The sequence below is a fragment of the Ascaphus truei genome, chromosome 3 (genome assembly GCF_040206685.1).
Source record: "Ascaphus truei isolate aAscTru1 chromosome 3, aAscTru1.hap1, whole genome shotgun sequence".
Lineage (NCBI taxonomy): Eukaryota > Metazoa > Chordata > Amphibia > Anura > Ascaphidae > Ascaphus > Ascaphus truei.
Genome location: NC_134485.1, coordinates 361,548,845 through 361,574,392, shown reverse-complemented (window position 1 = coordinate 361,574,392; position 25,548 = coordinate 361,548,845). Strand labels below are relative to the sequence as shown.

General features: G+C 48.1%; 1 protein-coding gene across 1 annotated transcript in view; it reads right to left on the bottom strand.

Moving 5' to 3' along the window:
- The window catches only part of SMAD9 (SMAD family member 9), a 48,716-nt gene extending 23,409 nt beyond the window's left edge, over positions 1-25,307 (bottom strand). The window contains exon 1 of the mRNA XM_075592088.1: positions 25,114-25,307. The gene's annotated coding sequence lies outside the window, so the exon portion shown is untranslated. The remainder of the gene's footprint in view (positions 1-25,113) is intronic.
- Positions 25,308-25,548: the final 241 nt, after the last annotated feature.

The following is a 25,548-nucleotide window of genomic DNA, read 5'->3' as shown; positions in this document are numbered from 1 at the left end:
CCCTTAGTGAGATCTGGTAATAAAGCAATCCCAACATTCTGTATGTTTTGTTAACATTGATTTTTTTTTTTATATATAATGGGTTCTTCTAGAGCTGAACCATGTTATTTTCTGGTCTGTAACTGTTACATATTACAGGTAGTATCTCAGAACATCCAGGGGGAGCATATAGTGGGTTGAGAAAACAAAACAAGATACACAAATTTAAGTGCAGACGTATTACAATAAGTGAATAAATGTGGCAGTGTCTTGGCTCATATAGCTATTCTACTCACAGGACTAAAGTGTATATATAAGCAGTTGGCAAATAGGGTTGCCACCCTTGAAGGTATAAAGGCACCGGACCACCAATCGATACTCCGTCAGCATATACCGCATGTATAAAGAGAGAGAAAACTACATAGTGCGATCAATAATATAAAAAATGAATGCGTAAAAATGCGCACTTACAATGTGCTAATATAATAAAAGCATTGGTCACAAATTGTGAGTAGGAGATGTCCCGAGCAGCTCACCGCCTCCCTGGGTCATCAGGCTGGATGCCACGGCACTGTATCCTCGATCGGAGCCTCCCTCTGTGCGCCCGTCTGATCCTCTGACGTCACGGCTGCAGGTTTGGTTCAGCTACGGGTCGCCTCCAAGACCAAAATAGGTCTACTGGTTTACTCTACGCGTTTCGCCCAGCTACCAGGAACTGTTCTCCTGACGAAGCCGAGAACAGTTCCTGGTAGCTGGGCGAAACGCGTAGAGTAAACCAGCAGACCTATTTTGGTCTTGGAGGCGACCCGTAGCTGAACCAAACCTGCAGCCGTGACATCAGAGGATCAGACGGGCGCACAGAGGGAGGCTCCGATCGAGGATACAGTGCCGTGGCATCCAGCCTGATGACCCAGGGAGGCGGTGAGCTGCTCGGGACATCTCCTACTCACAATTTGTGACCAATGCTTTTATTATATTAGCACATTGTAAGTGCGCATTTTTACCCATTCATTTTTTATAAAGTTTATATTATTGATCGCACTATGTAGTTTTCTCTCTCTTTATACTTGCGGTATATGCTGACGGAGTATCGATTGGTGGTCCGGTGCCTTTATACCTTCAAGGGTGGCAACCCTATTTGCCAACTGCTTATATATACACTTTAGTCCTGTGAGTAGAATAGCTATATGAGCCAAGACACTGCCACATTTATTCACTTATTGTAATACGTCTGCCCTTAAATTTGTGTATCTTGTTTTGTTTTCTCAACCCACTATATGCTCCCCCTGGATGTTCTGAGATACTTCTAAACTTTGGAACCCGTGAAACAGGTCCCACCAGTGAGGTTTGAGCTGGGGTTTTTTTTGGTCATCACATCTATTTAATTTCATCATTTATACTATTATTATTTATTCACTCCTTATTAAGCTGTCCGCGCTTCTTTGTTCACCTGTTTACACAAGTACATATTACAGGTAGGACATTGGTAGAAAAGCTGGCCCTTGTGAACCTCGAAGGATGAGAAAGAAACAGGTGGAGGCATAGGGTGGGTCTGATAGCGGGAGGAGAGGAAACCTAGGCCTCCACCCTGGACATTGAGGTGTGGTGTATGAGAGAAAGAGAAGCCACCATAGGAGATGCGTGCGTATTTATCCACTGGGTCCGCCTTTATGAGGTAATCCCCTTGATTCCGACCCCGCCGATAGCAAAAGAGGGGTGGGGACTTAAAGTGTTTTCTGATACGTTTATCGTTCGCCAGGATATGCCAGTTTTGCTTTATACTGCGTTGTATCTGGCTGGAGGCAGTGCTATATGTTGATACTATGTGAAACCGATCACTTTCCTTGGTTTTCACCGTAGATTTCAGTAGATCACCCCTTGCCGGTAAACGTGCTTTGGCTAATGCTTGATTGATTTCTGTCCGATCGTATCCCCTCTCTCTGAAGCATTCTGCCATTTTCTGTAATGCTTCTTCTACTTACGTAGGATCGCTTGTAATTCTTCGTACCCGGAGCATTTGCAAAAAGGGGAGTCCCCTCTTGAGAGGAGGGGGATGATGACTCTTAGCGTCTAAGAGGGTATTTTTATCTGTGTCCTTGGTATGTATTCTATTACACAATACGTTATTTTCCTTATATACCACGGTATCCAGAAACACTATATTAGTACACTATACTGGTACGTGAAGCGTATGTTGGATGGTATGAGATTCACATAATTGATAAATTAAATATATATATAGAGTATATATATTCCAGTTACTAAGCTTTACTTGTTTTGCAACCAGGCATATAGAAGCAGTTAGAGCTGGTAAGATACTACGTGACAATAGATCAAGAAACATTTCTGGCAATATGATTGCATTTTTTTTCCTACCAGGCACTAATAAAGCTTGTTTATCTCTTTCAGCCAAATGAAATAACTCGCCGGTGACATCAGTGTGAACTAGAACACTATTGTTGTCAATGGGAATAGAGCCAAGGGTGTAAATTAGAGCTAATGCAATACTGTGCACATTGTGTGATATCGATAGAGATAAAACTACTGTGCAATTTTTCTTTGTGCCAACTACTTGTCTTAATAAAACATGACAAATATACAGGGTTAGTAAGTACAAGATTGCAAGATATGTTTCATTAATTAGAAATATACCCTGTCTTGTGATTCCCTTTTCATTTCTATACTCGGGGGGGGGGGGGTTCTCTCTAATATTATGTAGTTCTATGGGGTAGATCCTCAGAAAGTCATTAATTTCTAACTAATAACGTGATGTTCACTGAATAGGGAACACATTTTTTCCCCTTGTTATTAACAGGGATCCTCAAAGCTAATGAGATACAATAATCACGTGTGTTGGCAAAGCGACCATTGTAACGTTACTTTGATGAACAGGGATTATCGTAGCGTTAAAAATTCACTGCACAGGCGCACTAGGAAAGAGTGTTATTAGGGAACATCAGTTAGTGACACGTTACATATTAGCGCGCCCCTAACACCGCGCCCAACTGCCGACCTCAGCCATTTTCCACTGCTGCACAGCAGAGATGGCTGCATAAGCTTCTACCTCCCCTGCTGGGGCTGCTATTGCTCCTGGGACAGGCAGAATAAGAAGTGTCAAATTTAATGAGGAGGAGATTGATACTGTAGAGGTGTATTGGCAAACCCCTCCAAATTAATGGGGACTCTTTGCCAGAAGACCAGCACTGCTGAAAAGCAGCGCATTTGGGTCCGCATGTTGGAGCGCATTAACGCTCTGGGAAACACTGTCCACACGATCAATATGCCAGAAGAGCGATGGGCAGGCAGTAAGTTTTTTTTTTTAATTGGCTAGGGAGGCAAGGAAGACTGGAGGAGGCTCACCTGTCCACTTGCACCTGACAGAAATGGAGGAGCATGTCAGCTCAGTGATCGCTTGCTCCCAGGTTGTGGGATTACCTGGGTTTATGGACACCTCGGATCACGAGATACCTGCTAAAGGGTAATACAGTACATATATATATATATATATAGTGGTTTTGTCCGATTATAAGGCAAGGTTTTTTTCAATAAAGTTAAGTTGAAAAATAAATACTTGCCTTATAGTTAGAGAGACAGAGAGAGAGACAGACACAGTGTATATATGTACAGTATGTGTGTGTTTAAACTTTTTTCTTTCCAGCTACTACTAAATTTAGGGGGCCACCTTAAATTCAGGGGCGACCTATATTTGGGCAAATATGGTAATGCACTAGCTATCAATCTCATATATACATCACTTTAGACACAACCTAGAACATCTGAACCAAACATTACTGTCTTATTTGCAGTGCAAGGAGTAAAAATCCACGAAAATGAGGACAGGTGGTGCACTGCAAAATTGAATAGGGCTACAGCACCAAATAGTACTCTTTCTCCTGGGGGATTCAACGAGTGTTTATATACCAGTACACTCATATAGGTCCTAAATGGCTCCTGTGTTCCCCGCCGGCCCCTGTGTTCTGTCGTTTGCTTTCTATCATTCTCACAACCATTATGGTTGTTGCTACACATTGATAGGATCAACACATTTATTATTAAATAATATATATATAATTAATTTCACATTATTATGGTTTTTTTCACGTGTTATATTTCTTATTGTTGGATCAGTACATCTCTCACATGTTGATGGATTCATCCGTTTTTTGTCTCCTCCTTGTGACTATTTATGATTATTCACTATCTTCTCCCTTTATGCATAATGCTCATTTCACACATGGATCAATCATTTTGTTTTATTGTATTTTTAATGTCATTATTTTTTATTATGTATCTTATATATTCATGTATCAATTAATATTAATAATTTACTAAGTTTTATAATAATCATCATTTAGTTTATATATTCATATATCTTTTAATATTTTTTACTCATATGTTTATATATAGTATTACTGTGTATAATTGGTTCATCATTGTTTATGTTATTTATCACAACGCTTCTCTCTGCCTGTCATATAGTTAATCAGTGTTTGTCGTATCTTATTATCCCAGTGTTTTGGTTATGTATGGCATGTTTTACTAGCAAGCAATAACATTTATTTTCGACCCATTAGGGGTTAACACCTGATGGACAATTTGTCATGATTATTGGTCTTTGACTATAAAGGGGCTATTGGTGCCCTTTGTATCTCATTCCCTGATGAAGTCGCATCACATTCATGTGACGAAACACGTAGGGTGTTCTCCCGTTTGAGGTCTGTCTGCAAGGAGTCCACAGCATCAGTTCTGGGGGAATACTGACAACACCTACATCGATACGCACCCGGAAGTGGAAGTGCGTCACCGGCAGGTCCATGAGGGTCTGGTTCCAGCCTTCGATCGTGGCTACAACATTTATTGAAGACCCTTGTTACCATTTTCTCATACGCATGTCCTAGTGACCCTTTTTTACTTTGTTCAGAATTAAACCTATTTTTATTGAGTTATGCTATTGAGCCAGCGCTTTCTATTTTTGTTTTCTAGATTGTTGAAGGAGGTGGTTGTTCCTGTGAAGAGCTGCTTGGAGTCTCCAGCGTTTTTATGAACATATTTGTTTTCCAATACTCTTTTCATTGGCATACAACTCTCCTCCTTTCCTTCCCTTCTCACTCTGTTTCCCATCCTATCTTTCCCTTCCTTCCTTTCCCATTGCATGTCATGTTGGTTTGTTGGATTGTTTGTCTTTCAGTGTGTTTGTATTGTATGTTATCCGGTACACATTTATCCATCCACAAATCTAACTCATAGGTTGGTTCATTTATCTTTTTGTCCTTGTCCTACGTATTTATTTTGAATATAGTAATTGTTATACTGTTTTTATTCCAAGCTTTATGCCAATTGGTATATATACTGTACATGGTTGCACCTTTCTTTAATGTGGCACTGTAAAACATTCTTTGTTCTATATAGATAAATGTATTACATTCTCTTGAATCAATCAATAATCATTTAATAGTTACTCCCTTGGAAAAAAAATCACCTTTGGGGATATGCGTTACCGATATCAATACGTTAAAATGAGATAATGTTATGTTAATAAATTAGTGATCTTTTGAGGGTCAACCCCTATAAACCTTGCAGTCTCATACTATTAAGCCTTGGTAAACATATTTCAAGTATAAAGAACACTTTGTTTCCAATAATAAAATAGTAGTAATACAATGTTGTTTTCGGAGCTTCATGTAAATGATGTGTTTTTGGCTATCCCAAAATTCTGGGGTTCAACGGTCATTATCAAGAATTTTTTTTTTTAATCTTTCAAAGCATTAAATAAGATATTTTGGGCTCTCCATAGTATGTATTTGGCATGAAGTCTAAGCCGTTGGATTTATTCCTAGGCTTTTACATCATACATTTCAGAATGCCTACGTGTGGTTTAAATGACTAAGCACCATATTCTATATAGGCTGAAGCGGACAATTTCCCCTGAAAAGATTTATCAAATATTGGCTAATGCTATGAAAAAAAATACCAGGAACATTTTTTGGGTTAAGGAGACTGACTAGAATCCGCTATTTTTGTTGAAAACCAAAAGATATCAGGTAGAGGTGCCCCTTCTCACCCGTCAGCGGCTCTGTGTCACTGTGTGTGTCACTGTGTATCTGTGACACACATACAATGAAGAGGCAGAGGCCCCAGCATGGGGTCGTAGGCTCCTTAAGGGCTGCGACGTCCTGATTGGCGAGAGCTGGTAGGGGGGGGTCGGCTAACCCTCTCCCCCTTCCCACGCGGAGAGGGAAGGCTGCTTGTCCCCTCCCATGCAGGGGGAGAGGGTATAAAGAGTGGGGCCCCAGAGGTGAGAGACAGAGCTAATGGAATTTTTCCCCTTACCTTGCAGGAACGCTTGCTGCTGCTGAGCTGCCATTTCAAGACCGCGAGGGAAGGCCGCAGTGACTACAGCAGCTCTCCGCTGTATGAAGACCCCGAGTCCTGCCAGCCTCACCCATTAGCTTGAGGAGCCCGCTGATGCTGTGGCACTGGAGGAGCCGGTAAGTGTCCCTGCCCCGCGCAGATCCCAGCGCTGAGGTGCAGGTAGGGATCCCCATTCCCCATCCCACAGCCCTTCCAGCTCCCCCGCCAAGTGCAGGCACCTGCTTGCAGCCCACCATGCTCCCGCGCCTTCCCTGGGGCCCCCTCCAGCCTTATGCCCCCCTATCCGCCCCCCACCCCCCAGCCTGTGCCCCGCCACCTCTCGGCTTTTTCCCCTGCAAGGTCCCTCCGCCTCACTACTGATTCCCCCGCCGGGCCACGGAGCCTCCTGGCCTCTATTCCCACACCCTCTCCTTCCCCTGCTCCCAGGCCCTGTCCCCCCTCCCGGTTTGCGCTTCGGCGAGGCCCCGCCACCAGCGCCCTGCTCCCTCTGCCCAAGCGCGGTCCCGGCGGGGAGGGGGGCGTCGCTCCTGTGCTGCCGCCGCCAGCCCCAGCGCCGCCAGCCCGCTCACCACTCTGCAGGTGACGGCCGCGCGCCGAGCAGGGCGCCCGATGCCCAGGTCCCCCCCCCCTACCATCTCTCTCGACCGCGGGGGCTATCAGGCACCGCGTGCGCCGGCCGGGGAGCGCGCCTGTCGGCTTCCACTGCAACAGGCCGCTTACCCCTCTGCTGGGGGTGGCCACGCGCCGGCTCCCACCACACAGCCTCCCCACCCCTCCACCACAGGGACAATCTGGCTCCGTCCCGCGCCCCCATCCCACTCACCCCCATCCCACTCACCCCTCTGGCCTGCGTGCGGTGCTGCTGGCTCCTCGGCACCATGACTCACCTCCCTCCAATGTGCTGCAGCAGGGGAGGGAGGGGCGCTCTTCTCCCGCGCGGGCTCCCAGGCTTCTGTGAGCAGAGGGAGGGGGGGTTTCTCTGGGGAGGGGGTGTTTCCCTCTCTCCCCATGTTTATTAAAGAGACAGGAGGTCACAGGCAGGTCTGCAGAGGCAGGCTGTTACCTTGGCCCTCCTCTGCAGCAGCTCCACCACGAGGCCCCTAGCGGTACTGCAGGGCGACCTCAAGTTCACCCCTCAGGGCGACCTCAACCTTACCCCTCACAGTACAGGACAGACTGTGAGCGGGGTTACACCCTTACCCCTCACAGTACAGGACAGACTGTGAGCGGGGTTACTCCCTTACCCCTCACAGTACAGGACAGACTGTGAGCAGGGTACTACCGTGAAACACCAACATACTACATACCGCCACACGCCATACCCAACCACCCCACCTACTTACCTCCAGCTGGCAGGGGCGCGGGCGGTCCAGTGTATAACCACCCCAGCCACCGTGGGGCCCCTGCCCCTCCCACCCATGGGCCACGCTGTGTCGGGCATATTAACTGCAGCGCAGAGACGGGCGTTCTGCTCTGTCACCGGTGGGGGTGGGAGGAGAGGATTTAAGGCGACCCAGCCCCGGGATCCTGCATGGGGTCCTCTCAGTTTTCGCAGGAAGCGACGGCCAATGACTGGTCATTGCATGCATGGAATGTGGACCAGGACCCCTACTCGCCTTCACCGACGCATGGCGAGTAGGGGGACAGGCGCCGAGGCCAGTCGCCGCGCTTCAGGCCAGGTCAGCGCAGGGTACTAACCCGAGCAACGAGATTCCAGGTAAGGAAATAAATCCTAGTCTAGTACGGGTAATAGCGATTCAGATAGTGACAGCGACATTTCAGCGTCTGAGAGCGCAGCGCAATTTCACAAAACATGTATGTATAAATTCCTAAAGAGCCAGCGGTGATTAACCGGTCACTTAAGGCTAGGCCAAGCGGTACAAAGCAGGGGGCAGCGCGGGAGAGCAAGGCCCCAAAAATTAAGGACGACGGCGTAAGCGCCAGCAATTGTACTGTATTGTATGTCTTTATTTATATAGCGCCATTAAGGTACATAGCGCTTCACAGTAGTAATACACGTGGTAATCAAATAAATAACAGATCATATAAATAACAGATCATGGGAATAAAGTGCTTTAGGCATTGAAGTAACATTAAGGAAGAGTCCCTGCCCGGAAGAGCTTACACTTTAATGTAAAGGGAAGGACACTTACGCCGGCGCTATGACGTCTCTCCAGTCGGTTTACACGCCTTGAGAAAGACCATTTCAATTGAAACGCGTGGGAGGAGGTTCTCTTTTCTGTTTGTTGGTGTATCCGTTTTAGGTGGTTTAATAAATTATTTGTTCATTCCTTCACTGGTGAGTTTTAGTCTAGATAGGAGCAGCAGTACTGCTGATCAATTCTACCCCGTACCACTATGATCGGACGGACACCGAGGAGGGAAGCCAGACACCCGCTCTGGGTGCGAAGCCAAGCAGGGGGCGCGGGGGGACCAGTATCAATCCTTCACCACCCGGGCTGGTTCAGCCACTATTTACCTGCTTGCTCTGGAAGTAGCTAGACGGATTCTTCTATCTACACACAAAGTGAGATAATAAAAGGGAAAGTTCACGGACGTACACGACCTTTTGCTGATGGGTTTCAGGCCAGGGAAAAAGCAAAGGCTACAGGTGAGGAGAGAGCTAGTAAGTATAAAACCATGGACAACTGGCTAAGAGGTTACCTTGTGTTAGCCAGCTGCCTGCTGGAGAAGCATTTAAAACCAGAGACAGAACATAAAACACAGACAAAGCTCAGTTTTAGCACATCCAGTGAAACTCATACATGGTACAGTGCCTAAATATATATGTATAAATATCTATTAAGTGAAATGGTCTTTTAGTATGACATTTTTGGCCAAAATTGTTGTAAGCCCCTGAGCCAACTTCACGGCAGACCACAATTCAGGGGTCCCTAACGCTAATATAAATTCTTAATAACCTGTGTAATAACAGGAAGAATAATTTATAGTAAATCTGTCAATATTAGTTGCAAAGTTCTAAGTCTGATTGAAGCCTTTATTAACCTGTACATTACCAGGAAAAGCACTCTGTATTAGAGTTGTCACAACCATCCTGCAAGCTAACAAGTTCCCCTGTGTGGAAGATGCTATGGAGTGAGCCCTTAACCATTTAAATGTGGGAGGGGGTGAGCTTCAATTAAGTAGGAGGAGGAGGTGCTGGAGAAGCACCCAGAAGAGGGTCTGAACGTCCTTAAATACATAGACCTTAGATGCGACACATATAAAACATATGGGGGAACATCGCGGTAAGAATATGTTTAGAATTTGGTAACCACACTCGCAAGTCGCAATCTTAAATTCGCCTCTATATACCCGCATGTCATACAGGAGAAAATGACCAAGGAGGATGCCTGGGACGCATGGCTGGACCATTTCACTCACGGCCCATACACTGAGGAGCCTTATTCAGGAATGCTAGGGTGCTAGGAAGGTTACACTAATACATGCCCACGTCACCTTGGGCAGATGGGGATAGCGGACTTACGGACCTGATCCAGAAGTCGCTAGCCCCACGCACTTGGAGAACCTACCTCCAGGCTTGGCACACATGGCTAGTATTCAAGCAAAAGGACAGAGTCGAGGGTAAGCGAGGTAGCAGCGCGTAGATCATTAGCTTCCTACAGGCCCAGAAGGCAGCTGGGGCGACACAGACCAGGGTTGGGGCCATGATGGCAGGACTGTCTGTTTTTCTGAAATAGCACATCTGCAGGGACATAACTAAGGATTTCATAGTTAGGAGAACCCTAATAATAGGTTGGGATAGGGGTGAAGCCAAGTGAACTGACAGTAGGGAGCCGATAACGCCAGACAAGCTTCAGGTATTGATGATAGTAAAATAGGCTAAAGCGCTCTATGCAGGTATAATGAAATAAAGTGAGCCAAACCACTAAGCCAAGGTATATAAAATGAGTATGATATAGTACTTAATATGCAATAGTATGGGTACTATCCTCCTGAAGACAGGTGGTAGAGGGTACAAGCCCACTCACCCTCAGTCTCATTGCCAGGTTCCCCTGAACATAAGCAATACTCACATCCTAGGAGTGGTAGGCAGGCTGTGCAGCTACAGATATGTAGTATAACAGGAAAATGGAGAACAAAAGGGCAATAGCAAAAACGGAGCAGGAAGGACCCAGATTCAAAAATAAATAAATAAATAAATAAATAAAAGGGCACTTTAATGTGAAAAAAGACCCATACAACGCGTTTCGAACGTCACAGCGTTCTTTTTCAAGGTATTGATGATGGCAGCAAAAGAGCTATGTTTCAGTACAGCGGAAAAGGGGACTGTTCAGAGTAGTATTTGCCGTGGCTTTCTTGGTGCCTCCAGGGTTGGCGAGCTAGTGGCGGCATCTTAAACAATCCAGGGTTCGGGCTTGTTTTTCACGAGCAGGATTCTCAATGCTACGTCGGTGGCATGCAAGATTCACAGGTCTAAAACCGACCAAGCGGGAAGGGGAGCGTGGGTCCACCTCACTATAGAGGATAACAGAAGTTTGCCCAGTGGCGTTGAGTAAGGGGTACGTAAGGCACAGGCCCAAGGTTGGGGGCAATTTCATCATTCATCAGGACGCAACACCACTCACAAGGTGCCAATTTCAAAGCGTTTTAGGCGGTGCCTTGCTGCTAGGGGGGATGGATCCCAGTGTATTTGGTACCCATTGCTTTAGAATTGGTGCCGCTACAGCGGCAGCTGAGAACGGCTGTATGCCGGACCAAATGTGGAAACCGGGGAGGTGGAAACCCAGTGCCTGTAGGGGGTAACATCAGGGCCAAAGGGCACAGCAACGTGCGGAGCCAAGAAGATTAACATGTTTTTCCCTCTCAGTAGACAGCTGCACAAGGACCCTGGAAGTGTGGATCATGGGTCATCCTTCGTTCAGTGGGCGCACGTATGGGCGAAGGATCAGCGGTGCGGCCAGCAGCTGTGGTGTACGGGGGAGGGGGTGAATTGGCGTTGGCTTGGGAAGAGAGGAAGGTGCTTGGTTGATCTGTAATAGGCTCTGGACAAGGCGTGAGCAGAATTTCAGGTGAAACCGGATGTTATTTTGCTACACCTCGTGGGGAATGACCCAGCCAACAACAAAACACTAGAGTTGATTTAGCGGTTACAGCAGGAATGCGCTCGCTTGAAGGCTCGGTGGAGTGAGGTTTTAATCATTTGGTCTGTAATTAGTCCAAAGCAAATTTTAAAAGGGCCACAGAAAGAGAAAGCTAGGAGGAAGGTAAATAAGGCCATGGGCAAAATTCATCCTATAGCGGCGGTAAAACTCTTAAAGCGCAGAGAGACTGACACCAAGGAGTGCAGCTGGCACAGAGGGACTGTGTGCATCTATCACCAAAAGGGTTGGAGATGTTCTTAAGTAACATCAAAGGTTTTTTGCGGGAAGAATTAAGATCAGAGGTCGCAGCTTTGGGTGGGCGTGTCGGCCCCAGGGTAGACAGTGCCCGGCAGAGGGGCCTCCGGGTGGCGGAGCTGCCGCGCCAGCCAAGCTCACGAGACGGAGAAAGGGCGAGGACTTTAGGGTCTGTCCCTCAGCTGGAGCCCCTAGAACAGCGCGGCAGGCTGGAGGCGCCGGCTGTAGGGCCGGGCCGGCCTATGCCCAATAAACGCTGGTAAAAGGCTGGGCACCAGCTTTAGGGCTGGGCCTAAGCTGACCCTAGGGGCGGGAGGGGGAGGGAAGCAGCCCAACATCGGCTGAATGAGGATCTCCCCCTCCCATTTTACAGTGCTTTTGGGCGGGGGGAGGGAGCGGGCCAATTGCTGGCTGTCTGGGCAAGGATCTCCCCCCCATGCACATTCTACGGGCGGGGGGAGGGAGCGGGCCAATTGCTGGCTGTCTGGGCAAGGATCTCCCCCCCATTCACATGCTACGGGCGGGGGGAGGGAGCGGGCCAATTGCTGGCTGTCTGGGCAAGGATCTCCCCCCCATTTTGCATGGAGCATACTTGGCTGGCGGGCAGGCTGGTAGGATTTTAACAGCGGATGTTAAAATAAAGCTGTGACCTTTTCTTCCAACATTGTGTGGTCTCCATTATTTGGTTTAGCGTCACAAAGGAGGGACGGTGCATAAAGCCTTTATAACTCTCTCTCACACAGAGACAAACACGCACACGCTCTCTCACAGGCACGCTCTCACAAACACATGCATGCTCTTTCACACACAGGGACGCCGACAGATTTCCCGGGGTCCAGGACTACAGTTTCAACCTCCCTCCCCCCCATATGTGGACCCCTGCAGCGGTGGATTTCAAAATCTGCTGACCCATGGCACTTAGCTGTGGTGGCCGACCTCCATGCTGCTGCTCTACTCCTTTTGAATCGCAAATGATGGTGTGTACGTCACCGACGTGAAGTCACATGGCATCGCGTTGCCATGGTAACGCGACATCATGGCGCCATTTGACGCTGTAACATCGCATTGCCATGGCAATGAAACCCTGTGTGATGTCACGTTGGTGAGTAGGGTGGCAGCAAGGAGGTGGTCGCTACAGCTAAGTGCTTTCCCATCAGGCTCGATAGGCCCGAGAGCGCGGCAAATGTATATGGGGCTGACATTTTTTTGCCCCCAAATTTTGCCGCCTTAAGCCCGGGCCTAATGGAAAATCTGCCACTGGCCCCCTGCCTTCCTTATACTCATGTTCCCCTCCTCCTCTTGCCACACACACTAATTACTGCCCCTAAATACACATAATACCCCCAAAATGCAGACATCACTACCCCTTCAGATACAATTACTAATCGCCCCAACTACAATTACTACTACCCCTGATATACAATTACTACTACCCCCCAGATACAATTATAACTACTCCCCAGATACAATTACTACCACCCTCCCCAAGATACAATTGATACTACTCCCCAGATACAATTACTACTACCCGCCATATACAATTACTACTACCCCCCAGATACAATTATTACTACCCCCAGATGCAATTAATACTACCCCCCAGATACAATTACTACTACCCCCAGATACAATTACTACTACCCCCCAGATACCATTACTACTATCCCTATATACAATTAATACTACCTCCCTGATAAAATTACTACTTTCCTCCCCCAGATACAATTACTACTACCTCCGATATACAATTGTTAATACCGCCGATATACAATTGTTACTACCCCGATATACAACTACTACTACCCCCATATACAATTACTACTATCCCCCAGATACAATTACCACTAACCCCCTTCCCTCCCCAGATACAATTACCACTTAACTTTGGTTGCTGCCGCCGGGCACCGGCTCTCAGCAACTGTTGCCAGCCTCTTCCCACGCTGGGCCTCCCTGTCTCCTAAACCGGGCCTGCCTCTCTTCCCACGCTGGGCCTCCCTGTCTCCTAAACTGGGCCTGCCTCTCTTCCCACGCTGGGCCTCCCTGTCTCCTACACCGGGCCTGCCTCTCTTCCCACACTGGGCCTCCCTGTCTCCTACACCGGGCCTGCCTCTCTTCCCACACTGGGCCTCCCTGTCTCCTACACCGGGCCTGCCTCTCTTCCCACACTGGGCCTCCCTGTCTCCTACACCGGGCCTGCCTCTCTTCCCACGCTGGGCCTCCCTGTCTCCTAAACCGGGCCTGCCTCTCTTCCCACGCTGGGCATTTCTTGAGAATCCACCACCCTTTACATGAAGAAATACTGTTCCCTTGTTCCCATCTCTTACGCTCAAATATGCTACCATTGTGTACCTTGTTGAAAACGCTTTATTTATTTTATTTTGCCATTTCGATCATATTTCTTTTCTCCCCTCCAAGATGTACATATTAAAGGAGGAATCATTTTTTATATACCATTGAAGCAGAGAGTTTCCGGAGCTCCGGGGACTCACTACTTCCGGAGATACTTACTTCCGCAGTAGGTGGCGGTAGCCACTCCGGCTGAGCAGGCTGGGCTTTAAAGTTTAAAGCTCCCGTGTCACAAATGGCCAATAGGAAGCCGCACCGATGACATCATGGCTTCCTATTGGCCCGCAGGGCGCGAGATCTTTGAACAGCGGCCATAACGTGACCCCTGGCAGCCGAGGAGAACAGCTACTGGCACCTTCTTCAGAGGTAAGTATCTCCGGAAGAAGGGGGACCTGGCATCCTGAGGCTCTCTCAGTGCTTTTTTATTTTTTACATTGTTGGCCTACTTTTAAGTCAGCAGAAATAATGGCTCTCGGGTCCCTTTCCCCGGTAGTGGTTGACATTATAGTGCCATTAATCGGGTATTTGAATTGTGTGGCCCAAGTGAATGATTGTATATTTTGTGGCATTAAATTATGGCCACTGTCTAGACCATTTCTCTAATCTACCTTTTGTTTTTGAAAGAGAAGTGAGGGGGGAAGAGAGAAGTGAGCGGGGAAGAGAGAAATGAGGGGGGAAGAGAGAAGTAAGGGGGGAAGAGAGAGGTGAGGGGAGAAAAGAGAGAGGTGAGGGGAGAAAAGAGAGAGGTGAGGGGAGAAAAGAGAGAGGTGAGGGGAGAAGAGAGAGGTGAGAGGACTCCCTATCGACAGCGCCGGAAGTCAAGTGGCTTAAGCTTCCGGCGCGAGAGGGAGGCCCGGCACACGCGCGGGAGCAGCATTGTGGAACAGGTGCCTGCAGCGGGGCCGTCACCTCCCCTCCCCCAGCACCGTCAACCCCCCCCCCCCCTCACAGGACCGGGCCCCCCGGAGCAAAGGATCCCTCTGCAAAGGATCCATCCGCAAGACCGGCCGCAGCACAGGGCCCTCTCACCACAGTACAGGGCCCCCTTGCCCCTCCCCCCCCGCCGTCCCGCCACCCCGCCGCAGTGCAGGGTCGTCCTTCCACTCCCCCACAGCACAATGACGTTCCGCCCCCCCCCCCACGCGCTGCACCAAGCCGTGCCACCAGCCCCCACAGCATCGGGGGCCCCCGCAGCCATCGCCCCCCTCCACCGCAGCACCACCACCACCGGCACGCCACGCCCCCCTCCCTGCAGCCACAGGCCTAACCGATCATCCCGAAGGTAAGTATGATTTATGTATATGTGTTTTGGGAGGTTGTTGGGGTGTATATATAATATATAATATATATATATATATATATATATGTGTGTGTGTGTGTGTGTGTGTGTGTGTGTGTGTGTGTGTATATATATTTTTTTTTTATATATATGTATAGGGTAGGTGGGTTTTTTGTATGCATTTGGGGGGGTTGTATAGAGTTGGGTGTATATATATAGTTATATGTATTTTTTTTAAATATGTATTGGGTAGGTGGGTTTTTTGTATGCATTTGGGGGGTTGTATATATTTGAGGGGGTGGGGATTTTTTTAAATGTATTTGGGGGTGGGAAGTTTTTGGCATTGGGGGTGGGAAGTTTTTTGGTATATATCTTATGGGGGGAATTGTGTGGGGGGGAGGGAATGAGTGAGCTTGGGGTAATTGACGGTGGGAGAGGAGAGAGGGGATGAGCGAGAAAAGGGAGTCAGGCTGTGTCCATAGAGCCTCAGCCCGCGCTCCTCCGTGCTGACGCTGAGGGTCGCCTGCCCGGTCAGCAGCAATCCCATGGACTGGCAGGCGAGCCAGCGTGCGCGATCGGAAGGTGGGGGGAGGCGGGGCACTGATGTCGTTGGGCCAATAGCCCACGACGCACCGACATCAACGTCACGGCGCCGACGTCACGGCGCTGTGACGTTGACACTGCTTTGCTGTGATTGGAGGTTTTCAGCGGACTGCGTGCTGAAAAACAGTTTCGGCTGTTGGCTGAAAACCCCAACGCCTCAGCACGCCTGCGGACGCTCACGTGAGTCCCCTTTCAAGACATACATGGGGAGTGGGCTCGTGAGGTGTGAAATGGAGGGGGGGGGGGGCGGCGGGCAATACCGCCGACACGGGGGGGCTGCTTAAAATGTTTGTCCCAGGCCCCACGATTTCTGTTGGCGGCCCTGGTGAGAGAGGGAGAGACTGCATATGCTGCTGAACTGAGTGAGGAGAGGAGCGGAGGTGCTGCCGGAGCATGGACCAGGAGAGGTATTTACAGTTAACTTTTAAAATTGGCGTTTTTTTCTCAACGCGCTCTCCCTGTATCTCTGAAAGGTGAATTGGCAAGTGGCCAAATATTCCGGGTATTACTGAATGAGTAATGCCCAGAATTCTAACCAATCAGAGAGCAGGGATTTCAAAAATGCCCGGAACTTTCCTGCTTTAGCCTATAATTAAGTAATAATCCCCTCAGAATAGGGCATTACTGGCCAATAATGCCCTGGCTGGAAGAGTTGAAGGCCCAAGGCGAGGTGAATGCCCTGAGGGGATTATTACTATTATAGGCTAAACGTAGGCTTATATTTTTTTTTTTTAATTTTTATAAAAAAGATACATTTTTGTAGTCATATTGATTTTTATCAGCATGATTGCCTACATTCTAATGCTTTTACTGCAAGTTTATTAAAAGGAAATTGTACATATACACAGCCCCCTCTATATACACACACACACACACACACACACACACACACACACACTCTCTGCAACCCCCCCCTCTATATACACAAACACACTCTGCAGTCCCCACTGCACACTGTGCAGCACCACTCCTCTACACCCACAAAACACACTACAGCCCTCCCTCACCCTCTACACTCACAAAACACACACTGCAGCCTCCCCTCTACACCAACAAACACACAAACACCGAAACACACTGCACACACACACACCAAAACACACTGCAGCCCTCCTCCACCATCTACACCCACTGACACACACACACACACACACACACACACACACACACACACACACACACACACACACACACACACACACACACACACACACACACTGCAGCCCCCCTCTTCACCCACAAAACACACACCAACAAAACAAAATGCTGCCCCCTCTACATCCACAAAACACACACCAGCAGCCCCACCCTCTACAGCCACTGTAGCCCCCATGTAAACCCACACACTGCAGACACACACAAAACACTCTGCACCCCTCCTCCACCCACAAAACACACACACTGCAGCCCTCCCTCTGCACCCACAAAACACCCACTGCAGCCCTCCTCCACCCACAAGACACACACTGCAGCCCCCCTCTACACCTACAAAATATACACTGCAGAGACACACACAAATCAACAAAACAGACTCTGCCACCTCTAAATCCACAAAACACACACCAGCAGCACCCTCACTACACCCACTGAAGCCCCCTGTAAACCCACACACTGCAGACACACACCAACAAAACACTCTGCACCCCTCCTCCACCCACAAAACACACACTGCTGCCCCCCCTCTACATCCACAAAACACACACACAGCAGACACACACCAACAAAACAGACGCTGTGGCCGGCCCCCTCTACATCCACAAAACATACACCAACAGAAGACACACATACCAATAAAACACTCTGCTGGCCCTCTGTACACCCACAAAACACACACAGACACACACCTTTCCCCTCACTCTCCTGTGCGGAGCTCTGTGCAGGCAGGAAGGGGGAGGAGTCAGTGCCTTGCTGCTGCCACCTGTCCAATCACCTCCCCTGTCTAAGGCCGAGTTCAGGGTGGATGCTATGGGCGCGAGCTTCCGTGCAGCGCCTCCGCCGCTTGCTCCTGCAGCTCAGCGATCTGTGACTTAGCTGTAGGAGTTGGGTCGCGGCATTTGGGGGTGTGGCGAACGTGTCACGTGGCGCAACTGTAGCCCCAAATATCATTTTGGGTTGTAGCAGCAAAATGTAGCAGCGTCAACGCTGTACTTCGCCGCCGGTGGTGTTTTCAGTTTGAAAACTCCCACCGAACAACCCGAAATTGTGACGGACGTGCACGCGCACGTCGCGTAGCATCCACCCTGAACTCAGCCTAAGAGCAAATCTCACTCTTTGTGAATGAGAACTGAAAGCTGATTGGCTGTAAAACTTGGCAAGGTGCCAACAATTCCAGGCCATTACTGATTGGATAATGTCCGGAATTTTAACCAATCAGAGAGCAGGGATTTCAATAATGCCTGGAATTTACCAGCTTTAGCTTATAATTGTTGATAATGACTTGCTAAATGGTCTGACCCCATTGATTTATCCACTTTCACTTGTAAAACGTCTATTAGGACCTTCTTTCCATTTATATTCTTGTTCCCTAACTGTAGTCCCTCTCCTTCCCTTTCTGCTGTGAAGACTGAGCAAAATTAATTATTAAGGTTGTCTGCTATACGTTTGTCCCCCTCTATATGACTTTCCTGTTCTGTCTTTAGTCTTATTATTCCACCTTTTATATTTTGTCCCTCTTCCATACTGACTGAGCCATTTCCCCTTCTCCTTGGGCATTTGCACATCTGATAATTTGCTTGGCCTCCTTCTGCCTAGCTTGATATTGCTGTAGTTCTCTATCTTCTGCCTTAGGGCTGGGACCCGCTGCGCTCGGCGGCGCAGACGGCCGCGCAAGCGTTCCCCACCAGCAGGGGAATCCTCCCTAGCCGGTCCCAGTCCCCCCTCGTTGACGGCTTACTACGCACTGTGACGCGTCAGCCGGCAGGGGATTCAAGAAAATTGTGATCCAGAGCGGTGACTCGTCACGTGGTGTGCTGATGAGCCAATCAGCGGCAGGGGCGGGAGCGGGAGCTGTCATCAGGCAGCTTCCTACTCAAGGTAGTGTGTGTGTGTGTGTGTTTTTGTGGCAGAAGGGGGAGGGAGATGCTTACCTTACAGCAGCCCGCAGCAGCTCCCTCCTGCAGCCCGAGCCCGTGGAGGGAGAGAGGGGGGTGGAGTAGCGGGTCCCTCCGCTCAAGCCACGCCCCCCCCTCCCACTCCCGCCCACCTCCTGCTCCGGTTCCCGCTCCCTACAGACCGCATATCGCGGTCTGTGTCTGTCAGCGCCCCGCCTGTCTGCAGTGCGGGCGCGCTGACTGAGGGAGCGGGCCTTAGCCTTATGAGTCTCACTATATTTCCTAACTCTTTTTTTGCCTTTACAATACTTATCTGAGAACCATATCAACTTTCTTTGCCTTAAGCTTTTGGTACAAGCCTTACCCCATACAACTCAACTACGTGAGACATATACAGTAACTGCTATGTGTCCATATTCAATATACTGTGATGATGCCTTCCCTGTGCTGGGAAGATTGTATTCCCATTCATTTGGATGGAGCTGGACTTTTCTCCAGCACAGGGAATATGTCTTCAAAGCGCCCCAGTGTGCTGGGTTAAGTTACATATTTAGCAAATGCTGCAGTTTCAGCTGTTGATTAGCCCTGTTGTACAGTATAATAGACCAGGGGCGCGCAAAGTTTTTTTGCTGCGCCCCCGCTGTGTACCGACTCCAGAGCTGGTGCCCCCCCTCTCCAGTGATCTGGTGTCAAATGACTCCGAGGGTCATGTGACGCGAGGTCGCGTGACCCTGCAGCGTCATTTGACGTGCGCCTTTCCATGACAACGCTTCACGTCACATGACCCCACGGCGTCATTTTCACCGTGTTGTCATGGCGACGTGACCAGAAGACAGCTGAATCCCGGAAAGATGAAGTTGCAGAGACCTCGTGCGGTCGGGAGATTTGTCTGGGGGGGGGGGCTCTGCAACACTAAACCTTACCAGGATTCAGACGCGTCTCCATGGCAACGCGGCATCAAATGACGCTGCGAGGTCATGCGAGGTCATGTGACGTCACTGGCATCAAATGACGCTGCGGGTCACGTGACCTGATGTCACGTGACCCTAGAGCGTCATTTGACACTGCTGCCAGGTAGGAGAGGGGGCGTGAGACCGGGGGTAGCCAGGCAGGAGGCGCAGCATCAAAAGTTTGCGCTCCCCTGTATTAGATAATACTTACTATAAAATTGTATTTTAAAATTCAACTCATAAAGCCATTTTTAATGGGTTTTAATATAATGAGCATCCTTTGATTTCTATAGCAGGTTTTAGCCACCTCCCCCGCAGTGCAACATCTTTGTAACACTTTCCTGTTTGTGATAATTTGTTGCCAAAGTTCTCAGCAGTTTGAGCTGCAAACTGTAACAATAGATAATGTTACCTTAGTAATATACAGTAAGAATACATTGTAGCTGCTGAGTTACACTGATTGAAGGATTGATTTGAAACTGAAAGGCAGCCATTCAGTGAACCCTGGGAAACAGGATCTTGCTGATCGGTCACAGGAGAACCAATTGATCGGCACCTTACATAATTCGTTTTCAATAAAGGTAATAAAAGGCTGCATATATTAAAATTATATATATATATATATATATATATATATATATACACACACACACACACACACACACACACACACACACACACACACACACACACACACACACATTTTTTTTAAGTGAAACTTCTTTAGTGGCACCTATTCTGATGGGGTAAAATGGAGAGTTGGGGGGTGAAGTGTGAAACGGAAGTGACGTCACGGCTCCCCCCCCCCCATTCCCCCCACACGTCTGGTGTCACATGCGGCGGCGATAGCCGCCGGCCCCGCTCCAAACGGGTGCTGCTCCCCCCCAAACGGCGCTGCTCCCCCCACACGGGCGATTACATATCGCCGCCACCGCCGCTCCTAATGGCTGCCATTCCCCCCACATGTCCGCTGCCATGCCGCGCATGCGCACTACTAATGGCGATGCTTAAGAACTTCTGCACATGCGCAGAAGCGGCTGGCAGCGGAGCCGTTGGTGAGAGGAGCAGGACGTTCGGGCGGCTCAGTACCGGCCTCTTCACCCCTCCCTGGCTCCTCCGGTCCCCGGCTCCTCCCCTCCCCAGTCCCCGGCTCCTCCCCAGTCCCCGGCTCCTCCCCAGTCCCCGGCTCCTCCCAAGTCCCCGGCTCCTCCCCAGTCCAGACAAAGCCGGAGATCCCGGAAGAGATTAAGAAACGGAGAGGTGGGGGGAAGAAACGGAGAGATGGGGGGAAGGAGCGGAAAGGTGGGGGGAAGAAACGGAGAGATGGGGGGAAGGAGCGGAAAGGTGGGGGGAAGGAGCGGAGAGGTGGGGGGAAGAAACGGAGAGATGGGGGGAAGGAGCGGAAAGGTGGGGGGAAGGAGCAGAGAGGTGGGGGGAAGGAGCGGAGAGGTGGGGGGAAGGAGCGGAGAGGTGGGGGGAAGGAGCTGAGAGACGACAGGGGGCAGACTAGGGGTGCTGCTTAGTGTAATACAGGAGGAGGAGGAGGAGGGGAGACTAGATGTGCTGGAGTCCTCGATAGAAAGAGTGTGAGAGCAACAGGTTAGTGAGCACACAGCCAGCAGGGAGGCTGTCACCGTGTGACTCACAGAGAGGTAACCAGGAGAGGGACTGAGGCTCACACAGAGAGGTAACCAGACACACACAGGAGAGGAGACAGGCTGCCGGTTATAACACTCACAGTCACACTCACAGTCACACACATACTCACAGTCACACGCACACTCAGTCACACTCACAGGCACACTCACTCACAGTCACACACACACTCACAGTCACATGCACACTCAGTCACACTCAGTCACTCACACTCACAGGCATACTCATTCACAGTCACAGGCACACTCACTCACAGTCACAGGCACATTCACTCACAAGCACAGTCACAGGCACACTCACTCACAGTCACAAGCACACTCACTCACAGTCACAGGCACAGGCACACTCACTCACAGTCACAGGCACACTCACTCACAGGCACAGTCACAGGCACACTCAGTCACAGGCACACTCTCAGTCACAGGCACACTCTCAGTCACAGGCACACTCTCAGTCACAGGCACACTCTCAGTCACAGGCACACTCTCAGTCACACGAGGAATTCACACTTAGTGAAAATAGCTAATACAGGGGATGTGTGCCGAGCACGCGCATTCTAAGTCAAATTTATTTGCGTTTTGTCATTGAGATTGTATTTTGATTTTTAATTAAAACATCACCAACACAAATAAAATTTCTGTGACAAAAGTCAAAGAAGTTTCACTTACTATGCGCGTGCACAGCACACACAGCTTTTTTTTTTTTAAAGGTGATTTGATTGTTTCTTTAAGAGTAGTTTCTAAAAACGCATACTGAACAATGCAGCGCAAGATGAGCTGAGATTCATTTGAATAACCAGCATACAGGGAGTGTCTGAATGGATTAACAAGGTGACATCAGGATTTGTCAATGAAAAGAGTTTTACCATTGTCAGTAGAGATATTGTTCTGAAAAGCGTTTGTATTTTTAATACTAAAAAGAAGAGCAGCATGGTAACGTAATATTTTAGTAATTACCCTATCACTAATAAGCCTACATGTTTGTGTGTACGTATCAAAGTGAATCGCACATTTTCTCATACTTACTTTAACTCTCCTCATCAATATATTTACATGCATAATCTATCTGAAAAAACAATCTGTGTCTAAACGACAGCTCTTGGTAGCGATAAAAAGGCTCAGACTGCAGGAGAGAGCAGTCTGAAGTGAATTTTTCAAGACTTTCAGGGAACACCACAAGTCTTTGAGGACCTATGGAGTGACAGGGACCACAGTGTGATTAAAACAGCTCTAAATGCACCATAACTCTTTTGTATTCAAATATTGTGCTTTGTATTGTGGTTCTAGTAAAGAGGCATCTGTAGAGAAGAATCTAAGGTTTGTGTGCTGCATCCACTTGCTCGCTTACCCTAGGTGCAGAAGAATGATTTGTGAAATCTGTACATTCTATTACAGATATGAAGATGTTAGGCCCTTTTTTGTAAAGTGCTGCTATGCCATAAAATACCTTCTGGCTCTGGAAACCCCTTACTATCCATTTACTTGAATAGGCCATAATGTGTCTTCTGGCAAAGCACTGCACAGTATGTTTAGTAAATACGGTCCATAATCTCTTGTTGGTTCAGGGTATAACAATCTAAAAACAATTCCTATTTCCTCGGGGACCATGGATTCAGTTTGCACCATGCCATTTTAATATGGAAACATTGGGGTTTATGTATCAGAGTCACCTGGCTGGAAAAGTGGGTCAAACGTGCAGCAAAAATCTGCAGCAAAACAATCAAAGAAAGAAAAATACCACTGTTTCATATTGGACCTTTTTATTTGATATATTTTATTTTGCTCCACTTTTGCCCTTCTCTTGTAGCCAGGAGGCATTGATACATTATCCCCTTTGTATTTGAAAACAAATATTTGGCGTCTGTGATATTTTTTTAGTGGGTAAGCCTAATACAGAGGTAACTGATATTTAACAAAAAAATAAGTTTACTTCACATGCTGTTCCTAAAAATCTGTACATGGAAATCGTAATTGAATGGCTGATTTTTCCTTTGCTTGTGACATACTATACTTTTACCTTATGGCCATGCAGGCCTATCAAGAATCAGTCATTGGGAATGTGACAGTCATTGGAACTCATGCATAATCAATGACATTACACTCACCAGTAAAGTCTCACTCTAAGAAGTAATAACTATTCAATCCTTAAAATCTATGCATCAGAGAAATTGAACAATAATATTACCTTTATATTTACACATTTATATTTCCTTTAGTTGGTCTTTGCCCTCTACTTTAATTGTATTTTCTGGCAGAATCCCTAGGGCTTTATCTGTAAGGCAGCATTGGACACAAGCATGGGAATGTATTAATAGGGAACCGAGTTCTGCAGATGGTCTGCTCAGGATCTCTGCAAGGGGGGATGGGGGAAATGTGCTATATCTTTCTGCAGGTGCAGTTCAACTCATAAATATCAGACAGACTTAGCAAACAACAAAGAGGATAGTCATTTCTCATTTCACAAGACCACAAAGTCGTCTATAATGCGTCATAATGTTATTTCTATAGAAATAAGTGATGCTGAGTCTTTTCAGAGATTAGCCACTAAGAGAAATATGCTGTCCTGGACAGCTCCTCCTTCTCCTTCTCTCCTGATCACAATACTGGCGTCAGTTTGTCTCCTCTATTCCGTCCCTCCCACCTCCCCTAAAATGCAAATAACTATCACGCTGTAAAACTGAAAACATGTCAAGCAACCTCCAAGATACCAATACTGTTCCTTTCACTTCATTTTTCTTAACACTAGACAGTACAAACACGCACTAGTTAACCCCTTGGCTTCTGAGGGAACAAGGACTTTTAGAAGCGCAGAGATTAAATTTCTTCATCAGTCACAGTATTTTGCATGATCAGATAATATCCTATAAAAATGCCAGCTCCAATAAGCAATATTTACAAATGAAAGCTAAATGCTGCGTATCTAGCCTGTCCAACAGTGAAGAGGTTTAATGTATTGATCAATTTCACCCATGAATTGCATTATCAGTGTATTCGTTACATATAACCTTTTGCTGCAATAATCAATCCTAGTGCTGTAGGGTATTGACTGATCATACTGTATATACTATCCCCACTTTCTGAGGAATTAAACATAGTTGCTCTGTTTTTCCACACAGTGACTAATTTTGCAACCTTTCCTATAGTTACACTTGTTACAATAAGCAGTTCTGAGACCAGTGATATGTTGAGAACTGAAAGTTGATCGTCACAATATGACTGTATGGCAATCTATAAATAGGAAACACGGTTCATGTCATTGCAAGACATGCGAGTGTATGTATCATGACCTATTAGAAGAACTGTACATTGTACATTATCATTGAGTGGGTCACCCCCATGCAGCCTTAGGTGAGGTCATCACTGCCAGCAGACAGGATTCAGGGTCCGTCCCAGTTTTGCAGACCATCTGGCTGCAGCCCTGCACTGCTTGCCCCGATCCCACTGCAGGGATGGGATGAAGAAGTTGGGAAACGCTCACACAAAGTGTCGAAACCAAAAGAGAAGGTGACCATGTCTTACCTGTGATTTGACCCTTGCTGGCCGGGCGCTGGTTCCCCCCTGGCCGCCGTGTGCATGTGAAGGAGGAAGGGCTGCAGCAGGCAGAGCAGCGGCAACAACACAGGCACAGAGCGAGGCGTCAGTCAGGCTGGAGCCCCACAGCCTGCTCTGTCAGTGAGTATTACTGCGCAGAGCTGGAACTGACCCAGGACACGTCTCCTACATAAACATACACACGCACACAGACAGACAGACACACACACACATACCCCCTGCTGCACTCACACTGCTCGCAGCTGCCACGGTCCTGGGACCCAAATGGTTGAGACATGTGGGGGTTTTGTTACTGGTTGAAGTGGCATACAAATTTTAAGGTGCTGTGACTTATCCAGTGAGGTTTAAAACGGGAAGGTTAAATCCCTGATTTTAAGTGACTCTTGAAAGGTCTTGCTCCTG